At 35.2% G+C, this 23,567-nt stretch overlaps 1 protein-coding gene across 1 annotated transcript in view; it reads left to right on the top strand.

The window, feature by feature from the left end:
• Positions 1-219: 219 nt before the first annotated feature.
• Positions 220-23,567, top strand: part of LOC117326580 — a 71,286-nt gene continuing 47,938 nt past the window's right edge. Inside the window, exons 1-2 of the mRNA XM_033883338.1 lie at positions 220-478; positions 4,099-4,171. The gene's annotated coding sequence lies outside the window, so the exon portion shown is untranslated. The remainder of the gene's footprint in view (positions 479-4,098; positions 4,172-23,567) is intronic.

The raw sequence follows: 23,567 nt of genomic DNA, 5'->3' as shown, positions 1-23,567 counted from the left end.
GTGGTTTAAGAAAATATAGAAGAATACAGATTACAAAATTTTAGATATTGTAATTAAACTTTAAAAAATGATAACTTAGAGGATTAAGATAAAGTTTATACAAACATATATGGTGCATGTATGTACCAACTACGAACTGTAATTTTTATTTTTTTATGTAAATAATTGTGCAAAAAGATATTTTGATAATAATGAAAGCTTCAGTGTTTATACAAGAGGGTATAAACTGCCCCGACTTTATGGTTGAGAGAGGGATTCAGTTTCAGAGAGACTGTCTGATGAATACATATAAAGCAGTTTACCTGATGGTTCACGCTCAGGTGAGCACTATTATCGTCTGCTCAGGTAAATAAAGGTATGATAGACAACAGGGTTTTGTAAAGTCATAACTTCTGTAACTGATTTACATAGTGACATGGGGAATGGACCTGTTGTAAGGGACAACGTTTAACTAACGAAAGTTTCTATATATGATACGGTAAGTAATATCAGAATCTCGATAGATAGCACAGCACACCTACAATGACGGACGGATCATGATCATCGAATGATGGCATTATTGAGTGTTAGAGTACAAGTCCTATACTATGGTGTGATTTTTGTCCTCGAGGAAGTGATGTAATGTTCTGTGTCAGGTATGGAGCCATTTAACACAACAACAGATACTGATTGTATGTCCTTCAATATTTCATTGCTTGATTTAACTGAGATACGTTGTAAAGGCTCGGAGTCGTAGAGGCTGCTGCCCCAGTAAAGATGTGTGCATCAGTATTTCTCTCGGGGCAATAAATGTCTGTATTTTGTATACATGACATTGTCGCCACACAGCCAGGTATAGTGTCTATAGTAAACCCTATCTTTCTGTTGCTAATTAAGTTTATAGAATGTAGGTCAAATGTTTTTGCTTTAATTGTGTGGAGTTTTATAATGCTGCTGATCGAAAGTCTTTTTTGGCTGTATATTTATTTCATTTACAATTTTTTTTTTTATAAAAAAAAATGATGACTTAATGTATTTTAACGAATTTGTTTTTCCTTTGCAATCTTATATCGTAACACATATATACATGTACATTTTGTATTATGTAATTATTGAAAAAAATTCCTGTAGCATCAGTTCACGTGATATCTTTGTTTCACCGTGACTTTCATATTGCGTCGTTCGATGTCAATTTCAGTTTATTATAGGATTTTTATTGTTTTTAATGTCGAGAAAATTTAACAAAAGACAGAAATTTATAATCCAATAAAAACCAATATGGTACACTTCAATATATTTCAATAATGAAACTATGATGGAAGATATTGATTAAAATTTGGATATGCCAGCATCGTGTTTGCAAATACACTATACAGCTATAGAGTTTTGCTATGAAGTCTGACTGTGCCTGAATTCTCTCAAACACTTGTTGATAATGTCTTTTTTATCTGATTTTTGCATCTATTGTGTAATTGTTGGGTTCCGACATGTATATACAAATGTATGATACTCCGACTCTATGTTGTATCGCGAAGTCTGAAGGTGTAATGCAGAACTCCCATTGATGTAAATTAAAACACAATTGCATGAACAGATCCATTAAAAAATAATACATTTGTTTCGCTAACATGTGAGAAAAAGGTATTGTAGGTAGGCGAGGAAATCTTTTTATTTTCATCATTTTATTGTTTTTTATGTTATATGTACGGATCGAGCTGTAAAGCTCAAAGTCAATGAATTAATTGATAATTTCTTTTTAACAGTTTTTACTAAGGTTATATATGAACAAGCAGTCTTGACTTTAATAAACCTTCCTTGAAAATGTCCAAAAAACTTTAAATATAGGGTTTGTAGTATTTACACAGGTAATTCTTTAGGCCCAGTTTAACCTTTATTTTCACTATATTGACTAAATTTGTGTTTTCAGAAGTTTAATTCAATGTTATCTGCTTACTCGGGTTCAATTTGCCAACTTTTGATTATAGAATTTATGGAAAATTGAATTTAAAATAATCCATTTTTTTTTATATCAACTTGAAGTACTTTAAAACTTTAAAAATAGAATGGATGTAAAAAATAATTTACATGTTGGCCGGTACTTATAGATTTGGACATCATCCTTTATACTCCACGGCTTACAATCTGAAATACGCTCGTCTCTCTTTGGTGATCATAACCCCAAGAGTTTCCAGGATATTATTATAAGAATTTTCATGTCTGTAAATAAGGAATGCATGCATCATCTTTAAATATGGGAGATGTATTTTTTCAAGAAAGACAAATGGCTTTACAAATATATTGTTACAAACTGTTGGTACATATATTGGAACAACTTTTTCAAAACCACAATGAGGCCAAGATAATATAGCCAAGATGATAATTAGCCAAGATGATATACGGATGATAAAATAATAAGAATTAATGATTGAATCCGAGGTTGAACAATTTCCAGCAGACTCATTTGGCATACCAGTACATTGTGTTCCTCTTGCCATTGTTTGTTATAACAATAAAAATGGGTTCACCTGAGTTTCAGAATGAGGATGTGTTTGTCTAAAGGCTGAGCAAGTTACAAGACATTAAGATACAATTTTGTATTTAGCTGGTCAAAGCACAATTAGTACTTATTCTTTTTATCAATTACCTTTTAAAATCATCATCGATGATCATTTATATTTTTTTTGACTAATTTTCCATTATCTTCCATCATTGGCCCACCATTACTGGCTTTAGTCAGTTTCCGATACCAAAATTTGTGTCAGTAACATCAATATTTCACCGATCTGTCTGAGATACCTGTATGTGTTGCGTTTACCTGTATGTGATATGTTTACCTGTATGTGATGTGTTTACCTGTATGTGATGTGTTTACCTGTATGTGATATGTTTACCTGTATGTGATATGTTTACCTGTATGTGATATGTTTACCTATATGTGATATGTTTACCTGTTTGTGATATGTTTACCTGTTTGTGATATGTTTACCTGTATGTGATGTGTTTACCTGTATGAGTTACCTGTCTATGATACATCTTTGTCATTTGTCCCAATTATACCTGTCCCAAATAACAATACATTTTTGTCACATGTTTACCTGTATGAGTTTCCTGTCTGAGATGCATGTTTGTCACATGTTTACCTGTATGACTTACCTGTTGATCTGAGTTACATGTTTGACACATGTTTACCTGTATGAGTTACCTGTCTGAGTTACATGTTCAACACATGTTTACCTGTATGACTTACCTGCCTGAGTTACATGTTTGTCACATGTTTACCTGTATGAGTTACCTGTCTGAGTTACATGTTTGTCACATGTTTACCTGTACGACTTACCTGTCGATCTGAGTTACATGTTTGACACATGTTTACCTGTATGAGTTACCTGTCTGAGTTACATGTTTGACACATGTTTACCTGTATGAGTTACCTGTCTGAGTTACATGTTTGACACATGTTTACCTGTATGAGTTACCTGTCAGTTACATGTTCGACACATGTTTACCTGTATGAGTTACCTGTCTGAGATGCATGTTTGACACATGTTTACCTGTATGAGTTACCTGTCTGAGTTACATGTTTGACACATGTTTACCTGTATGAGTTACCTGTATGAGTTACCTGTCTCTGTATTATCTTTGTAATCCTCTGGGAATGAGCAGCCACTGATGAGACCTGCGGGCCGAAGAGCATCAGAGCATTGAGCTAGGATACATTGATTTTTTTTGCACTCAATTTCAACAGTTTAGGGTTTAATAGCTGAGTGTGCTGTTCGATGTTCGGCGGACAAAAAGCTGTGGAGATTTAAAACTACAAAAGGCAAATTGACCGGAAAGTTTGAACAGTAAATGGATATTCATATTGACGATAATGTTTACAACTGGACATACACAAACATTCCTTGTAGCTGTGATTGAGCAGATGAAGTAGCACAAGATCATCAGTGTAATAATAAATGAGAATCGGTGCTGGATTACCGATATGTAATAATGATGTGAGATATTAGTTTTCTGTGATGTATGCATTTGTGGTATGAACTTAATTCACTATTAACAAATATCTGTATCACTACATCAAAAGTCTGTGCTTCATTTTTTTTTTTTTTTTTTTCCTCGCAGTGAATTTTACGACAAAAGGGAAATTGACCTTGTAGTTTTGGGATTTACAACACGCTAGTAAAACAGATTCCAGGTAAGATTTCCTTTTAAATATTCATGTCTGAAGTCTTTATATAATCACCACAGTTACAATTATGTGTTGTAATTGATACTTGGACCTTGCATCAGCATGGTTATCAATGATACGGTAATGTTTTACTAGATCAGCTGTCACACTGGTTACTAGTGATACCATAATGGTATGGCTCATGTGTCATTAAAGTTACAAATGATACCTTAATGGTATAAAGGCACATATATGTCACCACGGTTACAGCCAATATATATCACCATGGTTATCAAAGATGACTAAATGTTAAATATACAAGCCCATCTAGGAACCATGGTTACAAATGATACCTTAATGGTAAAAGCCCATTATGATACCTTAATGGTAAAAGCACATATATGTCACCACGGTTACAGCCCATATATGTCACCATGGTTACAGCCCATATATGTCACCATGGTTACCAATAATGCCTTGATGTATATACAAGCCCATCTAGGAACCATGGTTACAAATTATACCTTACTGGTAATAGCCCATACATGTCGCCATGGTTACCAGCGATACATTAATGGTATAGCCCATCTGTCACCATGGATATCTATCTGAATGCTATAATTTCCATGTTTACCTGTGACAATTTAATGGTATACCCCATCTTTCACTGTGAATACCAGTTCTCCCAAATGGTATAACTCTTGTCACCATTGTTACAAGTGACAGTTTAATGGTTTTGCTCAGCAGTCTCCATGGTTACATTCCTAATCATTTAACCTCATGGTCATACTGCTGTAGAGAGGTATACTGAGGTCATGTTTGAAAATAATTGGAATTTATAATACGGCACACAGTTGTACTAGAGCATCGTAGAGAAGGTTTTAGTTGGTAATATTCTTTCTTTATTTTTTCTTTCTTGTGATCTTGCTCGGGATAATTGAAGATTAGCTATATGCTGATACATATACAAGTATGGGTGGCTTACTAAGAGCCTAAATATAATACAACTCTTTTACAGAGCTGATCATGCAAAGCAGAAATCGTGTTTATCGATATGCAATTCCAGTTACTTTTTAAATTTCGATACAATACCAAATAATTATATCACAGTTTTTGATTGCATGAAAACATGTGCATATTTTCATTTTCAATTTCGAATCATACTTAAAGCTTTAATGTACACGGTCATGCAATGAATAAATAAAATTATTCAACAAAATGACTTCATTGTGTCTGATAGCATCTATTTAGTTTGGTAGACCGAATAGGCAGGAGCTGCCATTAAAATATACACAATGCCGTCACATTGTTGGTTAACTGCAGAAATAGTACAGTACGCAGTTGTTGTGTTTCTGACACAGATCTATTTAATAAATCAATCGGCAAAACTGTTTTTGATAAATGGTTACAGTTTTGTATAGGTGTATGGAAGTGTATAGGTAGTTATGTTTGGTGATGAATTATTGAGAACGCTTGTTTAATTGTGACGTCTCTGTGGCAGTAAACCGTGACAATGTTTAACTGATGCAGGAGAAGCAGATAATTCTGTAGAATTTTCATTTCTGGGGCTGAATTTTATCAGCTGTGTTCAGCATATTTAACTTGAAATAGCAAATTTATTTGATAAATGTTGAAAAAAAATTGTTTGCTGTTTAACATATATATCTTGTCTAAGCTGCTCTCCAAACATGTGTAGAGGGGGCCACGGTGGCCGAGTCGACTCTTTATCACTAGCCCTCCACCTCTGTGTTACGAGTTCGAAACCTACTTGGGGCAGTTGCCAGGTACTGACTGTAGGCCGGTGGTTTTTCTCCGGGTACTCCAGCTTTCCTCCACCTCCAAAACCTGGCATGTCCTTAAATGACCCTGGCTGTTAAAAGGAGGTTAAACAAAAAAAAACAAAAAACAAAATCCAAACATGTGTAACCAATTTCAATGAACCTATACAGGAACTATAGAGACCATATACATGTAGATGTGAATGCATTATTTTTTTATTTTTTTTAAAAATTCTGATTGGTCGAATCGAGATGTTGTCAGACTAAGGTAAAAAAAAAATGTTGCTTTAGGGTTTTGAGGGATAATACAATGGTAGTATACATGTATTTCCAAAAAATAGATGTCATTCTATTGTCTTGATGGTTCCAAATGAGGGGTAGTGGGGGATACCAGATAGCTGTTGGCTTACAATTCTATTATATGATACTAAACTTGTCTAAACTGAACTCCATAATCACCTGACACTTAACTTGTCTAAACTGAACTCCATAATCACATGATACTAAACCTGTCTAAACTGAACTCCATAATCACCTGACACTAAAACCTGTCTAAACAGAACTCCATAATCACACGATACTAGCCTGTCTAAACTGAACTCCATAATCACATGATACTAAACCTATCTAAACTGAACTCCATAACCACATGACACTTAACCTGTCTAAACTGAACATTTAATAACATGACACTAAACCTGTCAAAAGTGAACTCCAAAATATCATGATATTAAACCTGTCTAAACTGAACTTCAGTCACATGACACTAAACCTGTCCAAACTGAACTCCATAATCACCTGACACTAAAACCTGTCTTATCTTAACTCAATAATCACCTGACACTAAAACCTGTCTAAACTGATTCCCATAATCACCCGACTCTAAAACCTGTCTAAATTGAACTCCATAATCACCTGACACTAAAACCTGTCTAAACTGAACTCCATAATCACCTGACACTAAAACCTGTCTAAACTGAACTCCATAATCGCATGACACCAAAACCTGTCTAAACTGAAATCCAAAACCTCATGATACTAAAACCTGTCTAAACTGAACTCCATAATCACCTGACACTAAAACCTGTCTTAACTGAACTCCATAATCACCTGACACTGAAACCTGTCTAAACTGAACTCCATAATCACCTGACACTGAATCTGTCTAAACTGAACTCCATAATCACCTGACACTTAACCTGTCTAAACTGAACTCCATAATCACCTGACACTGAACCTGTCTAAACTGAACTCCATAATCACCTGACACTTAACCTGTCTAAACTGAACTCCATAATCACCTGATACTAAAACCTGTCTAAACTGAACTCCATAATCACATGACACTGAACCTGTCTAAACTGAACTCCATAACCACATGACACTAAAACCTGTCTAAACTGAAATCCAAAATCTCATGATACTAAACTTGTCTAAACTGAACTCCATAATCACCTGACACTAAACCTGTCTAAACTGAACTCCATAATCACCTGACACTAAACCTGTTTAAACTGAACTCCATAATCACATGATACTAAACCTGTCTAAACTGAACTCCATAACCTCATGATACTAAAACCTGTCTAAACTGAACTCCATAATCACCTGATACTAAAACCTGTCTAAACTGAACTCCATAATCACCCGACACTAAAACCTGTCTAAACTGAACTCCATAACCTCATGATACTAAACCTGTCTAAACTGAACTCCATAATCACCTGACACTAAAACCTGTCTAAACTGAACTCCATAATCACCCGACACTAAAACCTGTCTAAACTGAACTCCATAATCACCTGACACTAAAACCTGTCTAAACTGAACTCCATTATTTTTTGATGTACAGTTTTCCCTGACTCCAACGACTAAAACCAGTCACTGTTGATCAACAACACACTGAAATTATGTTTACTGCAAAATTTTTACTTAAAGAATGTTGCAAGAGTTTGAAACCGAGTAAGATATTAACCACTTATAATTAAATAAAAGCTGGAAAAGATAAGATAAGCCGCAAAAAGGAAAAGTAGCTTACATATGGCTAAGCTGGCAAGTTAAAAGTTTTGATGTGTTGCTTTTGAAATGTTTTTGACATTTATTATCTAGGAGTTCTCTGACATGATATTGAAGGTAACTGTAGCGGCTGTTCTTTAGATTTAAGTTAAGAACACCTAGACATTTTTTTTTCTTTTTTGTTGGGAGCTTTTCTGGGGTTTAGTTTTCTATATTTGCCTTCTGGACATATGATGCCTAGCAGGACATTTTAGATATTTTGGATAATTTGATTTAAATTTAAACAAGAAATGTTGACAGAGATTGGATGTTCCTTATTAAGATTTTCATACAGACTGACGCAGGTCACAATTTGGTAATACAATCAAACTTCATTATCTCAAAGCAATGACAAAATTTTGAGATATCCTTATATAAATTAATTATCTAAGCTACATAGAATTATAAGAATTGGAGCTGAAATTTTATTTTGAGTTAAGCAAAGTCTCTGAGCTTTCAAAATATGAGAAAATTGAAGTTTGACTATTTGTCACTATGATTTAGAATTTAAAAAGATTAAAATACTGAACTAGGAGTTTTTTCAATTTTCAAAATTAGTTTGCCCTATATAAATGTAATTGAATTCAAGCAAAAATATAGATTAAAAAAATGCCACAAATTCCTGTATTGTTCAGGCTAGAATGTAAATGACTATTCCTTCAAGCTGCATTTTTGGACAAGTATGTCTGAGCCATATTTTAACTGAGGCTCAGCAATGTCTGAGCCATTGTGATGGAATTTTTACATATCACTGCCCAAGCACCTCATCATCTTATTGATACAAGATTTTGTCGTATTTGAGAAATGACACTGTTTGTTGGCAGGATCTTGTGGTATATATATATTATCAATTCTTGCATGTCTGTGCTACCATTTTCTGTCCTCATGTTACCATGGATACAGCTATATTAGAATTCCCCCTTAAGGAAGCAACTATTTAATGAGTTTACAGAATGTCTGATCTTGAGAACACTAAATATTGAAGGCATATATGCAGTTGGGATAAAACTTAAACCTCAAAGCTGATTGCATGAGGTGTATAACTTAAGTTGGGACATTAAATTATATATTTACTATCAAGGTCGGCAGTTTAGAGGTGAAGGTCATAAAAACAGAAAACTTTCTGACCATTTTGAAGGCATTGGGAAATGATGAGGATTGAAGTCTGAATGTTACATGAGGTATAGGGTGGTTTGGTATGTTACATGAGGTAGTTGGTAGTTTGGTAATTTTGCTACATGAGTTAGGTGGTAGTTTGGTATGTTATATTACATGAGGTAGGTGGTAGTTTGTTATATTACATGAGGTAGGTGGTAGTTTGGTATGTTACATGAGTTAGGTGGTAGTTTGGTAATTTTGCTACATGAGGTAGGTGGTAGTTTGGTATGTTACATGAGGTAGGTGGTAGTTTGGTATGTTACATGAGGTAGTTGGTAGTTTGGTATGTTACATGAGGTAGGTGGTGGTTTGGTAATTTTGCTACATGAGGTAGGTGGTAGTTTGGTATGTTACATGAGGTAGTTGGTAGTTTGGTATGTTACATGAGGTAGGTGGTAGTTTGGTATGTTACATGAGGTAGTTGGTAGTTTGGTATGTTACATGAGGTAGTTGGTAGTTTGGTATGTTACATGAGGTAGGTGGTAGTTTGGTATGTTACATGAGGTAGTTGGTAGTTTGGTATGTTACATGAGGTAGGTGGTAGTTTGGTATGTTTACATGAGTTAGGTGGTAGTTTGGTATGGTTACATGAGGTAGGTGGTAGTTTGGTATGTTACATGAGGTAGGTGGTAGTTTGGTATGTTACATGAGGTAGGTGGTAGTTTGGTATGTTACATGAGGTAGGTGGTAGTTTGGTATGTTACATGAGGTAGGTGGTAGTTTGGTATGTTACATGAGGTAGGTGGTAGTTTGGTATGTTACATGAGGTAGGTGGTAGTTTGGTATGTTACATGAGGTAGTTGGTAGTTTGGGTATGTTACATGAGGTAGTTGGTAGTTTGGTATGTTACATTAGGTTGTTGGTAGTTTGGTATGTTACATGAGGTAGGTAGTAGTTTGGTATGTTACATGAGGTAGTTGGTAGTTTGGTATGTTACATGAGGTAGTTGGTAGTTTGGTATGTTACATGAGGTAGGTGGTAGTTTGGTATGTTACATGAGGTAGGTGGTAGTTTGGTATGTTACATGAGGTAGGTGGTAGTTTGGTATGTTACATGAGGTAGGTGGTAGTTTGGTATGTTACATGAGGTAGTTGGTAGTTTGGTATGTTACATGAGGTAGGTGGTAGTTTGGTATGTTACATTAGGTTGTTGGTAGTTTGGTAATTTTGCTACATGAGTTAGGTGGTAGTTTGGTAATTTTGCTACATGAGTTAGGTGGTAGTTTGGTATGTTACATTAGGTTGTTGGTAGTTTGGTATGTTACATGAGGTAGGTGGTAGTTTGGTAATTTTGCTACATGAGGTAGGTGGTAGTTTGGTATGTTACATGAGGTAGGTGGTAGTTTGGTAATTTTGCTACATGAGGTAGGTGGTAGTTTGGTATGTTACATGAGGTAGGTGGTAGTTTGGTAATTTTGCTACATGAGGTAGGTGGTAGTTTGGTATGTTACATGAGGTAGGTGGTAGTTTGGTAATTTTGCTACATGAGGTAGGTGGTAGTTTGGTATGTTACATGAGGTAGGTGGTAGTTTGGTAATTTTGCTACATGAGGTAGGTGGTAGTTTGGTTGTTTGCAGTACAGTAGAACTGATGCATGTTTTCCATTGTTATAATAATATTGAAAGGTCGACAGTATATATCTGTTGACGTTACAATGGACACAATGGCTGGCACCTTTAGCAGGCCAGACTCGTGTAGCTAGATTTGTCTGCTAAATGGTGTTCGTGACAAAGCAACATGATGGTCGCCTACTGGGACCTTATATTACAGAAATCACTACCAATCATATCAACTTCCTGTACCAGCATTTGAGTCCAAATTGTAACAGGATTGATGATTGCATGTTAAGCTAATCAGATCACCAGAAATGCTTCAGAACAATGGTGTGGTGAACTAGACGCCTACATAGCCTAGCTGTCAAGTTTAATCTCTGACACATACCATTACATTTATGTAACATAGGTCACTGGGGTCAAATTTATAATGACCTTGACCCATGTTCAAGGTCAAATTTGTTGTGAACTAAAGTCAAACCTGTATTAAGTGCATGGTCACCCAAGGGACAGACAGAAATTGGCTGCTTAAGACTGATTGCTGCTAAAACCAGGTTCACCGAAAACTCACAACAAAAAAACAAAGTTTTTATCAATTTATTGCTTCTGAAAAAAAAATTTCCAATTGCAGTTTGTTTGCTTCATTTCACATACAGTTTGTCATGTTCAGCCTCGTTTGCATGATAACACTTAATCCTGTAAAGACTCAACAAGTGTGAAGGGTCCGAGTGTGAAGATTATCATGAACAAAACAAATTATGTGATGATCGATAATAAAATTTGGCCATGTGATCATCTCAGTTGTTTACCTCCGGACACAATGGCCGCTCAATACGCGATGAGATAATGACTAGTACCTGATTTTAATGACCACTGGCTGCATTAGACAGGTGACTGTTTATCCAAAGTTCATAGTCAGGACCATAGACTGGCCGCATAACAGAGGTGATTGCTTATTCAAGGTGATCGATAAAGGTGACTGTACATTATGGGTATTCATGTGATGAAAACTTAAATATTTTTAGTCGCAAATCTGTAGCATCCACATAATGTGCTTGTCTGCTCCTTTTAGGTTATTAGTCCCCTGCCGTTTGAAAAACGGGGGGACTATAGGTTTACCCTCCGTCCGTCTGTCTGTCTGTCTGTCTGTCTGTCCGTCTGTCTGTCACGCAATAGTTGTCCGGACAACTCCTTCTAAAGTACTACTCCGATTTTAATGAAACTTGGTATACATGATCAGTATAACATGTAGTTGTGCATCCCACATTTGTTTTTTCGAAAAACCAATTTTCAAAATGGCCGCCGGCTTCTCATTGGTTAAGGCTGGCCGGACAACTCCTCCGAAAGTTCTACTCCGATTTTAACGAAACTTGGTATACATGATCAGTATAACATGTAGTTGTGCATCCACCATTTTTTTTTTCAAAAATTCATTTTTCAAAATGGCTGCCGGCTTCTCATTGGTTGAGGCTTGTCCGGACAACTCCTCCTAAAGCACTACTCTGATTTTAACGAAACTTGGTATACATGATCAGTATAACATGTAGTTGTGCATCCACCATTGTTTTTTTTGAAAAACTAATTTTCAAAATGGCCGCCGACTTCTCATTGGTTGAGACTTGTCCGGACAACTCTTCCTAAAGTACTTCTCCGATTTTAACGAAACTTGGTATACATGATCAGTATAACATGTAGTTGTGCATCCACCATTTTTTTTTTGAAAAACCAATTTTCAAAATGGCCGCCGACTTCTCATTGGTTGAGACTTGTCCGGACAATCCTAAAGTACTACTCCGATTTTAACGAAACTTGGTATACGTGATCAGTATAACACGTAGTTTAAAAAATGGGAAATAAATAGTTGCACCCCTGGGTCAGGCAGGGGACTTTGTATTGCAGTTGCAATACTATCCATCCTTGTTTATCATATATACTTTCAATAAGTGTTGTACATATTACATACTTTGATGATTTTCTAAAGTGGTTGGATAAAGGTCAAAATGATGTCACCTGCCTGACTACATGGGTTTTCTATGGGTTACAAGTCTTACCCAGGGCCAGTTAAGTTTTGCTTTAGCAAAGCTGGACAGCATGCTTGTTTTTCATTTCTTTGGTTTAATTATATTAAAAATTGTTTCACTTTGTAACCTTAATATGAAATGCCAAATTTCTACATGTATTTGAATTATTAGACTATTGTTCATTAAAGTTTAGCTAATACAAAAAAAAAAAAAAAATGAAAACCCTTTCCATCAACATAGTTGAATCTGAAGGAAACTAAAATGATTTACTTATGAAAGGAAATAGAGCTGCCTGCGGTTGCCATAAATCTTTATACGAAGTCTCATCACAATAATCCGACACCACTACCAAACACATCGTAAACTATACGGATAATTGTTACGGCAGTAGGGTGGTGAAATTATGGGTATTAGATGAACCCATTACACTGTGGTCAATACCAGTTACCCCAGTAGCGAATAACTAGTTTGAAATTGATGTAATTTACAACGGTGCTTAAAGTGAGGTGTTGACCAATGGCTGTAGCGATTGTGTGGATTCTTCGGCCAGGTTTAATTTGGCATAATGAGCCATTAGCAGCATGGCGCCGTCAAAGAGTGCCTAATGGACGACTTCACAATGGATACTTACGGAAATGACACACCACACATTAATCGAACAGTCATTGTGAGATATATGATTCTTAAGTTATTAGTTGCACGACAGAATATAGATGTTCTGTATATATTGATGGACTTAATCCTGATTGTGTATAATACTAATCAGGGCTTTTTCTGGGGTTTTTTGGGGGCCATTAATGGGCCGCATTCCCAATTGAAATTATTTCAAATTTTAGCCAAATTCCCAAAATTTGCAATTTACTCCTGAAAAAATCCTTCCCCATTCACTAATTTTCTTACCAAAATGAGACGAAAAGGCCCTTTCCCAAACCAGTGAGAAAAAGCACTGTCCAGTATTAAATGAAGTATTTTTCACACTAAAAAGTTGGTGAAAAGGATATAAAACACAAAACAAATACTATATAGCTGCAAATTATTGAAAAAAATATGTTAAATGATATCATGTCAAAGGTTATCCAGTTTTCCTTCTGTCCGTAATTAGTTTAAAATAGTAATTGATTATATTAATTATCAATTATGGAGTGGCAAGATTCTCATACAGTTTAAATTTAGTCTCATCTGATGGTGCATTTATGATTACAAGTAAAATTGTGATGAATTCTCAATTGTTTTGATGGAATTGACTTAATGTGAAGTTGTTTGTCCATCTCTTTTGTATTAGATAACAATTGATCAAGTCCTCAGTTACAAGTGTTTGTCCGACCATGTTGACTCGCTGTCATTACGCGGCACGTCACTTAATCACAACTCTTGTGTAAATATTTGGCATCGTGGGAGGAAAGATGTGGACAGATGATCGAGTTCAATATCCTGTTCCATCAACCCCCTACTTCTGTCAGAAAAACATCTGTTTGTCGGTGAAATTGTTCTATATCACATTCCGATAATCTCATTCCAATCAATGTCATTCAACCATTCTTCTCTCAGCGATAATCTCATTCAAATCAATGTGTCAATTCCAGAATTCTTCTCATAGTTATTTTTAGTTGTATATATAAAATTCTCCTTGAATGTATAATAGATACCTTGTCAGTTTCCATGGTAACCTTTCCCAAATGGTTCTATTTTTTTCATTAGGTGTGGTAGAGTTGATGAACAGTGATGATTTGAATTACTCAGGTTGTGCTTTCCTGTTCACTGAATACTGTTTCCATGGTAACAAGTGTTACTGTTTGGCAGTTATTTCGTTTTCCTGGCAGGACCTTACTGATAGGGTCAATATCTTGTAACGTTGTGGAGATGGAAATTTTACCGCCTGCCTGTCGTATCGCGACAGTTAATCTTCACATAAGAATGATGAGGTATTGTGGTTTCTCATTAAATGGCAGAATGATTTTTACAATATAATGAGCCTCTGTGCCTGTAATTCATTTTACAATTTAGCCTTTCCATTGATGGATCTATATCAACACAGCAGTAAAAAGTAAATTCCCATCATGTAATTTAATATGTCAATCATGTAATGGTTTATTGTACTAAAAAAAAATATCATTGTTCTTCTTTATAAAATATTCATACGCTAAGTCGGGGATTTTTTTGGAAGCATCAAAGGTAGAAAAAAAAGACAAAATTTAATTCAAGCTGGGAAAGACAAGTAATATATTTGTAGACACCACACTGTGCATTTGAAATTACTATGTACGGGAGGTAGACTTTCTAAAGGACCAAATATGAACTAAATCTTTTTGGAAGAAATAGTGCAAAAAATTGTGGCCTATGATGTTTTTATTCACTCAGTTGATAATAAATCAGATATATATACAGTGGAACCTCTATAAACCGAACATGCATGGGACATGGATATTGGATACATGGATCAAAATCCGGATATAATTGGTCGGACGATGTTTTGTTAGAATGTTCCAAATTACAAACCGGCACGTACTTACGTTGACAATTTGGTTTGTCTGAATAATATATTTATATTATGAAAGTTAATCAATGTATATATTGCAGATTATAGAAGAAAGACATGACTATAACTGTAGTTTTAAACAGTATTTGTGCATGTACAACTGCACTTTACGATCGTCCTACATTTTGTTACATCCTTTGAAGCTTCGTCATGGGGAAGGCGCCGATAGGGAATATTTTACACATCGAATAATATGGAAGAGTGTGAAGATGTTTGTTTCAATATTAATTACAATTGATCTATTAATACTGGTCATATTTCCGACATCAGTATTGTCTTAAAAACATCACGGGCTTCATTTACGACCATGCAAAAACAACCCTCTGGGCCTCATTTAAATTAGATGCGAAACTCGGACTTGCATTGAGAAGATAAACAATCCCCGCGCTTCAATGAAGTGTGGCATTGTTTCATAATGGTCGTGTTGATTATACACTAGGCCTATCGTCATAATATCCTCTTGGGGTATATATTGGATACCTGTACAAATCACCTACATGTATACGTGTAGGTCCCGAGACAATTAGGCTTCACACAATACCCGTCACAGGTGTTGTTTCACGGTTGACTGGCCTGACCTTGTGTCATGATCGCTCAGGTAAAGCCGGATTTCAGAAGTAATTTTTGGTATATTTTAACAGGAACCGGACACAAAATCTGTCTGGTGTTCGGAATTCAGAGGGATCGGTATTTGGAAGTTTTTTAATACTATAATAAAGAAGGACCAATTCCGTAGAATGACAATTTTTTCGGTATTCAGAGGTGTTCGGTTTTTAGAAGGTTCGGTTTTCGGAAGTTGCACCGTAGAATGTATCCTGTATACTCGTCTGTAACTATGATGTTTTTTTATTCACTCAGTTGATATTAAATAAGATATATATATATATATAGTATGTATCTTGTACACTCGTCTGTAACTATGATGTTTTTTTACTCACTCAGTTGATATTAAATAAGATATATATATATATATAGTATGTATCTTGTACACTCGTCTGTAACTATGATGTTTTTTTATTCACTCAGTTGATATTAAATTATATATATATATATAGTATGTATCTTGTACACTCGTCTGTAACTATGATGTTTTTTTATTCACTCAGTTGATATTAAATAAGATATATATATATATATAGTATGTATCTTGTATACTCGTCTGTAACTATGATGTTTTTTTATTCACTCAGTTGATATTAAATAAGATATATATATATATATAGTATGTATCCTGTATACTCGTCTGTATCTATCTTAACAAATTGGAATTCTGCAAGAAAAAAGAAATATTTTGCAGGTAAAGATCCATGCAGAAGAATTTACGTAATCTGAAACTTCCATGTGCATTTGAAATGGCATTTGCCTCAATTAAGCACCTCTAGATTTTGTTTAAATAATTGAAATTAAATTTTGAATATTAAAAAGAACATCATTGGTAAAAGGAATTGGTCTTTACAGTTATCTGAGTTTGAGCATCAGGGAATGATTTTTCATAATTAATATTGAATTAAGGGGCCCCAGCAGGTTCAGCTTCTTTGATATTCAGGTAATTAAATCAATGCCGCTAAAATTAAGTTATTTTTTTCTGACAAAATTTGAATTGGATATGATGTTGAGGGTATAAACAGGTACAGATGGCAGTAATTTAATAGATGCATTGAACCAGTATAGGGACCACGGAACCAAATGATTTCCCATAGACGGTAATGCTAACGTTTATCACTGTACTGCTTAAATGGAGTTTTCAACACTGGTCCAGTAGCCATAATTTTGAAGTATGTCATCTCGGAAACCTCTAAATGGAATTATAAAAAATTCTACCAATTTGAATTTTTTTTATATGGGGGCCGCCATCTTGTATTGAATTCAGCACTAAAAATTCATCTAAATTAACAACAAAATACACACTTACTTAACTCCCCCTGACAAAAACAGGCTAGCAAAAAAATAACTGTTTTTCTATATATTTTACATCTACATGTATTGCCCAGCCCACACATAAAACTTTGGAAACTTCTCTCACCTAAATATCCAATCAGTAGGCCCCGATGTATTTACCTTCCTATTAAATCTTCTGCCCAAACGGGGAAAACCCACATTCTATTTTTGATTTGGTTCTGTGGTCCCTATAGTATTGTCGTCAACTAATTGGACTAGGGGCCTGAATTTTACTGGCTCGATAACTTTCTGAAATACCTCTATTATACTTAGTTGACAAAGTGCTAGGTTTGAACAGGAGGATGAAGTTTAATAATAAAAGTTTCCTGTACTTTTTGCTAAAAGTAAATGTTTTATTGCCATTTAACATATATACGTACCAGGCGGACCTCGGTGAGGGGATGCTGGTATTGACAGTCAAATGTTGTTATAGGCTTGTAATTATGTCTATGTCTTTCTTCGTGTAATGCTAGCTTAAAGTACAACAGCCTTTTTGTAAGTATTTGTTTTGAAAAAACCTGGAAGACAAAACTTGATATTTATATATCTGTAGATTTGATGTTTACAGGATTTTTTTGTGTGCGAATTACCATTTTTTGACATATCTCAATAAGTTTAAATATTTTTTATGAACTCACCATTCTTACAATCAGCCTCAATCACAAGAAACCCAGTTATTTCATTACACTAACAACCTGTATACAATATAACCTGTGTACTGTAGAACCTGTGTACTGTATAATGTGCATTGTAGAACCTGTGTACTGTATAATGTGCATTGTAGAACCTGTGTAGTGTAGAACCTGTGTACTGTAGAACCTGTGTACTGTAGAACATGTGTACTGTATAATGTGTATTGTAGAACATGTGTACTGTAGAACATGTGTACTGTAGAACCTGTGTACTGTAGAACCTGTGTACTGTATAATGTGTATTGTAGAACCTGTGTACTGTAGAACCTGTGTACTGTAGAACCTGTGTACTGTAGAACCTGTGTACAGTATAATGTGTACTGTAGAACCTGTGTACTGTATAATGTGTACTGTAGAACCTGTGTACTGTAGAACCTGTGTAGTTCTACTGTACTGTAGAACCTGTGTACAGTAAAACCTGTGTACAGTATAATGTGTACTGTAGAACCTGTGTACTGTATAATGTGTACTGTAGAACCTGTGTACTGTAGAACCCGTGTACTGTAGAACCTGTGTACAGTAAAACCTGTGTACAGTATAATGTGTACTGTAGAACCTGTGTACTGTAGAACCTGTGTACTGTAGAACCTGTGTACAGTAAAACCTGTGTACATTATAATGTGTACTGTAGAACCTGTGTACTGTAGAACATGTGTACTGTATAATGTGTATTGTAGAACCTGTGTACTGTAGAACATGTGTACTGTAGAACCTGTGTACTGTAGAACCTGTGTACTGTATAATGTGTATTGTAGAACCTGTGTACTGTAGAACCTGTGTACTTTAGAACCTGTGTACTGTAGAACCTGTGTACTGTAGAACCTGTGTACTGTAGAACCTGTGTACTGTATAATGTGTACTGTAGAACCTGTGTACTGTAGAACCTGTGTACTGTAGAACCTGTGTACAGTAAAACCTGTGTACAGTATAATGTGTACTGTAGAACCTGTGTACTGTATAATGTGTACTGTAGAACCTGTGTACTGTAGAACCCGTGTACTGTAGAACCTGTGTACTGTAGAACCTGTGTACTGTAGAACCTGTGTACAGTAAAACCTGTGTACAGTATAATGTGTACTGTAGAACCTGTGTACTGTAGAACCTGTGTACTGTAGAACCTGTGTACTGTAGAACCTGTGTACAGTATAATGTGTACTGTAGAACCTGTGTACTGTAGAACCTGTGTACTGTAGAACCTGTGTACAGTAAAACCTGTGTACAGTATAATGTGTACTGTAGAACCTGTGTACTGTATAATGTGTACTGTAGAACCTGTGTACTGTAGAACCTGTGTACTGTAGAACCTGTGTACTGTAGAACCTGTGTACAGTAAAACCTGTGTACAGTATAATGTGTACTGTAGAACCTGTGTACTGTATAATGTGTACTGTAGAACCTGTGTACTGTAGAACCTGTGTACTGTAGAACCTGTGTACTGTATAATGTGTAGTGTAGAACCTGTGTACTGTAGAACCTGTGTACTGTATACTGTGTACTGTAGAACCTGTGTAGAACCTGTGTACTGTAGAACCTGTGTACTGTAGAACCTGTGTACTGTATACTGTGTAGCGTAGAACCTGTTTTCAATAGAACCTGGTATGAGTGCATTTTCTGAAATCCTCTCCAATAGAACTTTCCTCATGGAAGTACAAAATACATTAAAAATTTGTTATGGATTGTAGCTTGGAATGGAAAATAAAACTGGAAAAAAAGACATGGAAGGTTTTCAACGATCATTTGTATTGCTATGGCATCCATCATTTAACAACTTTCATGAATGGAAAATGTTAAGATCATTTGAGCATTTAAATTGCCTTCAATTTTTATTAATCAATAATAATGAACTTCGATATCAAACTTTAAAAGCAATTTGAAGAAATTAATTAAGAAGAAAAATGAAAGAGAGCCTCAGGCAGAAAATGTTGTAATAGACTGTGAATAGGATTCAGGTTCTTCATTTGTGAATGGAAGTTCTTGTGGAATAATGCGGCTTGCTACAGGCACCAAAGCAGTTCTTTTGATTAGTTGATATTTAACAATATTAAACATATTAAACCATATTAAACCATATCAAACCCCATATTAAACCATATTAAACCATATTAAACCATATCAAACCCCATATTAAACCATATTCTACCACAATACCCTGTATTATTCAACTCTCAGACCATCAGTTAATCATTACAGTTGTTGATTAACAATCTGTTTAAACCACACGTGGTATAAACTCTGTACGCATTTTGATTGGCTGACACGGAGAACTTTGACCCAAGCTGCAATTGTTATTGACGTCATCAATAATCTAATGACGTCACATAACCAGGTCCCGGACGTCACCGGTACACTTTATTTGCATACGCGAAATTATACTTGGCCACGTTTCCCTATGATTCGAACCGATATTATTGTGGTAGAAACAGGTCACACGACTCGAAATTGTTGGATATGGAATTTATTTTTTAAAAGTTGCAAAAAAAACTCGCTAAAGCTTGTGTCTTTTGTAACTTTGAAAAAATAACTCACTCGTGTGAAATAAATTCCATATCCAACAACCACTTGTTGTGTAACCTCTATTTAAACCATATTAAACCATATCAAACCATATTAAACCATATTAAACCATAAACCACATCAAATGAAATTACTGATAACAAACTCAAATCACATCTGTTAAAAGTGTGTTTATTTAACATTACAGATATGAAATGGCCAAATTATTGAAGTATAATGATTTATTTTGAAATTTATCAAAATTATTAAGAGTGTGGAAATTTATATTCAGATGGCACGGTATGTCCACAGGGCAGTATATGTGTAGACGTGGCTACTACCTGTTGACACTGACACTGCCCCTGGATATACAATGCCATGTACATAAAAACTCTGTCTATTTGGACACGAGTTATATATTTACCTTAGTATTAAGTGATTTGGATTATGTAATTCACATCGTCCCTAGCATATAAAGAAGCAGTGCGACAAGAGTTACCGGAGAGAGATAGGTGACTGGTCCTCGGGACAGTCCCGGCCAGTAGGCCGGGCAGGGAAACTCTCGCCCTCACTGAACATGTACTTTGTAAATACCATATATGTATAGAACTTGTACATAATAAATATGAAGAAGAGTCTACGGCGTCAATCATCATTCTTCAATACATCTCATCATCTACATATGCATACACTGTACACAACTTTACAAGTGACTACAACTATGTAGTTCACATTATACACAGATTTCAAATAAATATCATCAAGCTTTGACCTTTTCACTCAATATCTGTAAAAACTCATCCTTATCATTGTTCTTGAAATGCCAAAGCAAACAGTCATCACAGTTACCATTGTTAAATGACCTTGTACTGTTTAAAAGACATCAAAAATACCAAATCGACCAATATCGTTAAAGTCTCATCCTTTAGATATCTATATAGTTTGTAAAAAAGAGACAATGGAAAGTGTGATAAGCTGTAAACGTACATATTTCAGTGGTAATCTTATTTTAGCGGTAATCTTATTTTAGCGATTTTCGCGCTGGAAGATTTTCGGTATAAATTTTTATTGTTGTATAATGATAGCTTATCTACAATGTTTTGTAAGGCAAGCATTGTTGATGTGGTAATTTATTATTGTGATAATCCGTTTTTATAAGCTTTTGTGCTAAGATTTCAGCTCGCTAAAATGTGTGCATGCACCTACAGTATTCTGTGAGGGTCCAGAGAGGGCAATCTTTAGAGAATATGATGTTATAAATGAAATTTGGTAAATAAATTTCAGGGTTAGATAGGAATGATCCCGAGTACAATAGATTATTTCTGATGTTTTATTGATTGATACGTAAACACGTCCTAATGGCTCTCTATAGTACACATGCCAAGTACGTATACGAAGATGACAACATCAAGTGTTATCTGTCTGTGAGAGAGAGAACCCGCTCTGTTGCTTTTGTTCCACTAACCTGTCAATTTTCAGTCTGTCAGCAGTGATTTAGTTTACGTATACACAATGTTCCGGACATTGCTTCGGAAGTGAGAGGAGTTTAGCAATGGTACCTGACTTTTATTTACACAACCATATGAGCTCTTCTGACTTCCTTTAATCGAATCTGGACCAAATCAAAAGGTAGCTGTGTTTAGCCGAGACACTAGGTTGATGTACTCGGCCATCCTCACAATTATGGATCTGGCGGACTAATATGTGTTTAACTTCTGATGACAGGTGGGTGACTTGCAAACTTGAACACATTTTCACAAGGTGGTGATATATTTTAACATTTTACTTCAAACTATTTCAGAAAATTCCTATAAAAAATTTGAGATGATAAATTTATTATAGTGTTGGATGATTAATGACATTTGTGGAACATCAAACAAGTATAAATAGATAGTTTTAAAGCTTTTATTAAAGTGGTAAAAAATATGTCCTTAGAATATGTAAATTCAGTACCTCTCTAAAAAAATCTTAATGGGAATTATAATACAATAAACATTTGGTTGGATGGCCAAGAAAAACATCAGCATTGTTGTTTTAGTGATAGCTAACATAATCCCAAAGTCATTTCATGGCTGTCGTTTTCCAAGATATTATGGTCCTTTGTTAAAAAATTTTATCAAAGCCATATTTTCTGTCAAGCCTGTTAAGGTTTTAAGGTAATAGCTAGAATCATTTGATGTTAAATATCAACTTGTTACTTTGAGATCAGATTTAGATCCTCCATAATTTAAAGACTGTTTTGTTATTGATGCCTGAGACATTAATTTCCTGAATCAAGTGAAGCTCAGCCGTTTTGGAGTTTTTTTTGTAGAGTTGACAACCAGTGAGCCTTTTATGTTCCCGAATTCTGCAAAGATGTATGTTAGTCGCTGACATCTCCGACAGTCTGTACACGACTCGCTTGCTCTACAGAGAATATTGTATACCTTTTTACCCTGCTGTACGCTTCCTAATAATTTACATTAGAAGCAAAAATGATGGAATACAGCCATATCATTTGGTAATTTGTAAAAATCATGACACTATGTTGTCAGCTTTTCAAATGACAGGAAAATGTTGTAAGGTGAAGTTTCCGTAAATAGAATTGCACAATGTTCATAAAATAACACCATGAAGTTCTACACCTGTCATTGGCCAAGGTTAAAGGTCAAAGGTTGTGGTTGACCACTAGATTTAAAAATTAAAAGCTTGTGTACAAGATATATCTCACGAAACCCCAGATAGATTTAGTGCACCGTAACTTTTCCACCAAATACTGCACGCGATGCTGTTTTGGTGATCGTTAACCTAGGTTAAAGGTCAAAGGTCATAATCGACCACTTTCGAAATTTCAAAATAAATAGCTGGTGTTCACAATATATCTCATGAAAACCTGGACAATAACCACAAGTCCCAGGGTACTGATATTGGGCTTGTATGCTTGGACGAAACACTACAAAGTCTGTTCAAATGGATGACCTTGGCCTATTTTCAAGGTCACAGGGTCAAATAGGCTAAAATCTTCAAACAGCTTCTTCTCAATAACCAAGAGGCCCAGGTACTTTATATAAGGCCTGTAGAATGCTGGGGTGAAGGGCTACCAATTAAGATTAAGTTTGTTCGAATGAATGACCTTGACCTTCATTCAAGGTCACATTGGTCAAATAGGCTGAAATCTGAACAATTTCTACTCAATAACCGAGAGTCCCTGGGATTTTATA

The sequence above is a fragment of the Pecten maximus genome, chromosome 4 (genome assembly GCF_902652985.1).
Source record: "Pecten maximus chromosome 4, xPecMax1.1, whole genome shotgun sequence".
Lineage (NCBI taxonomy): Eukaryota > Metazoa > Mollusca > Bivalvia > Pectinida > Pectinidae > Pecten > Pecten maximus.
This window is presented reverse-complemented; position numbering and strand designations above follow the sequence as displayed.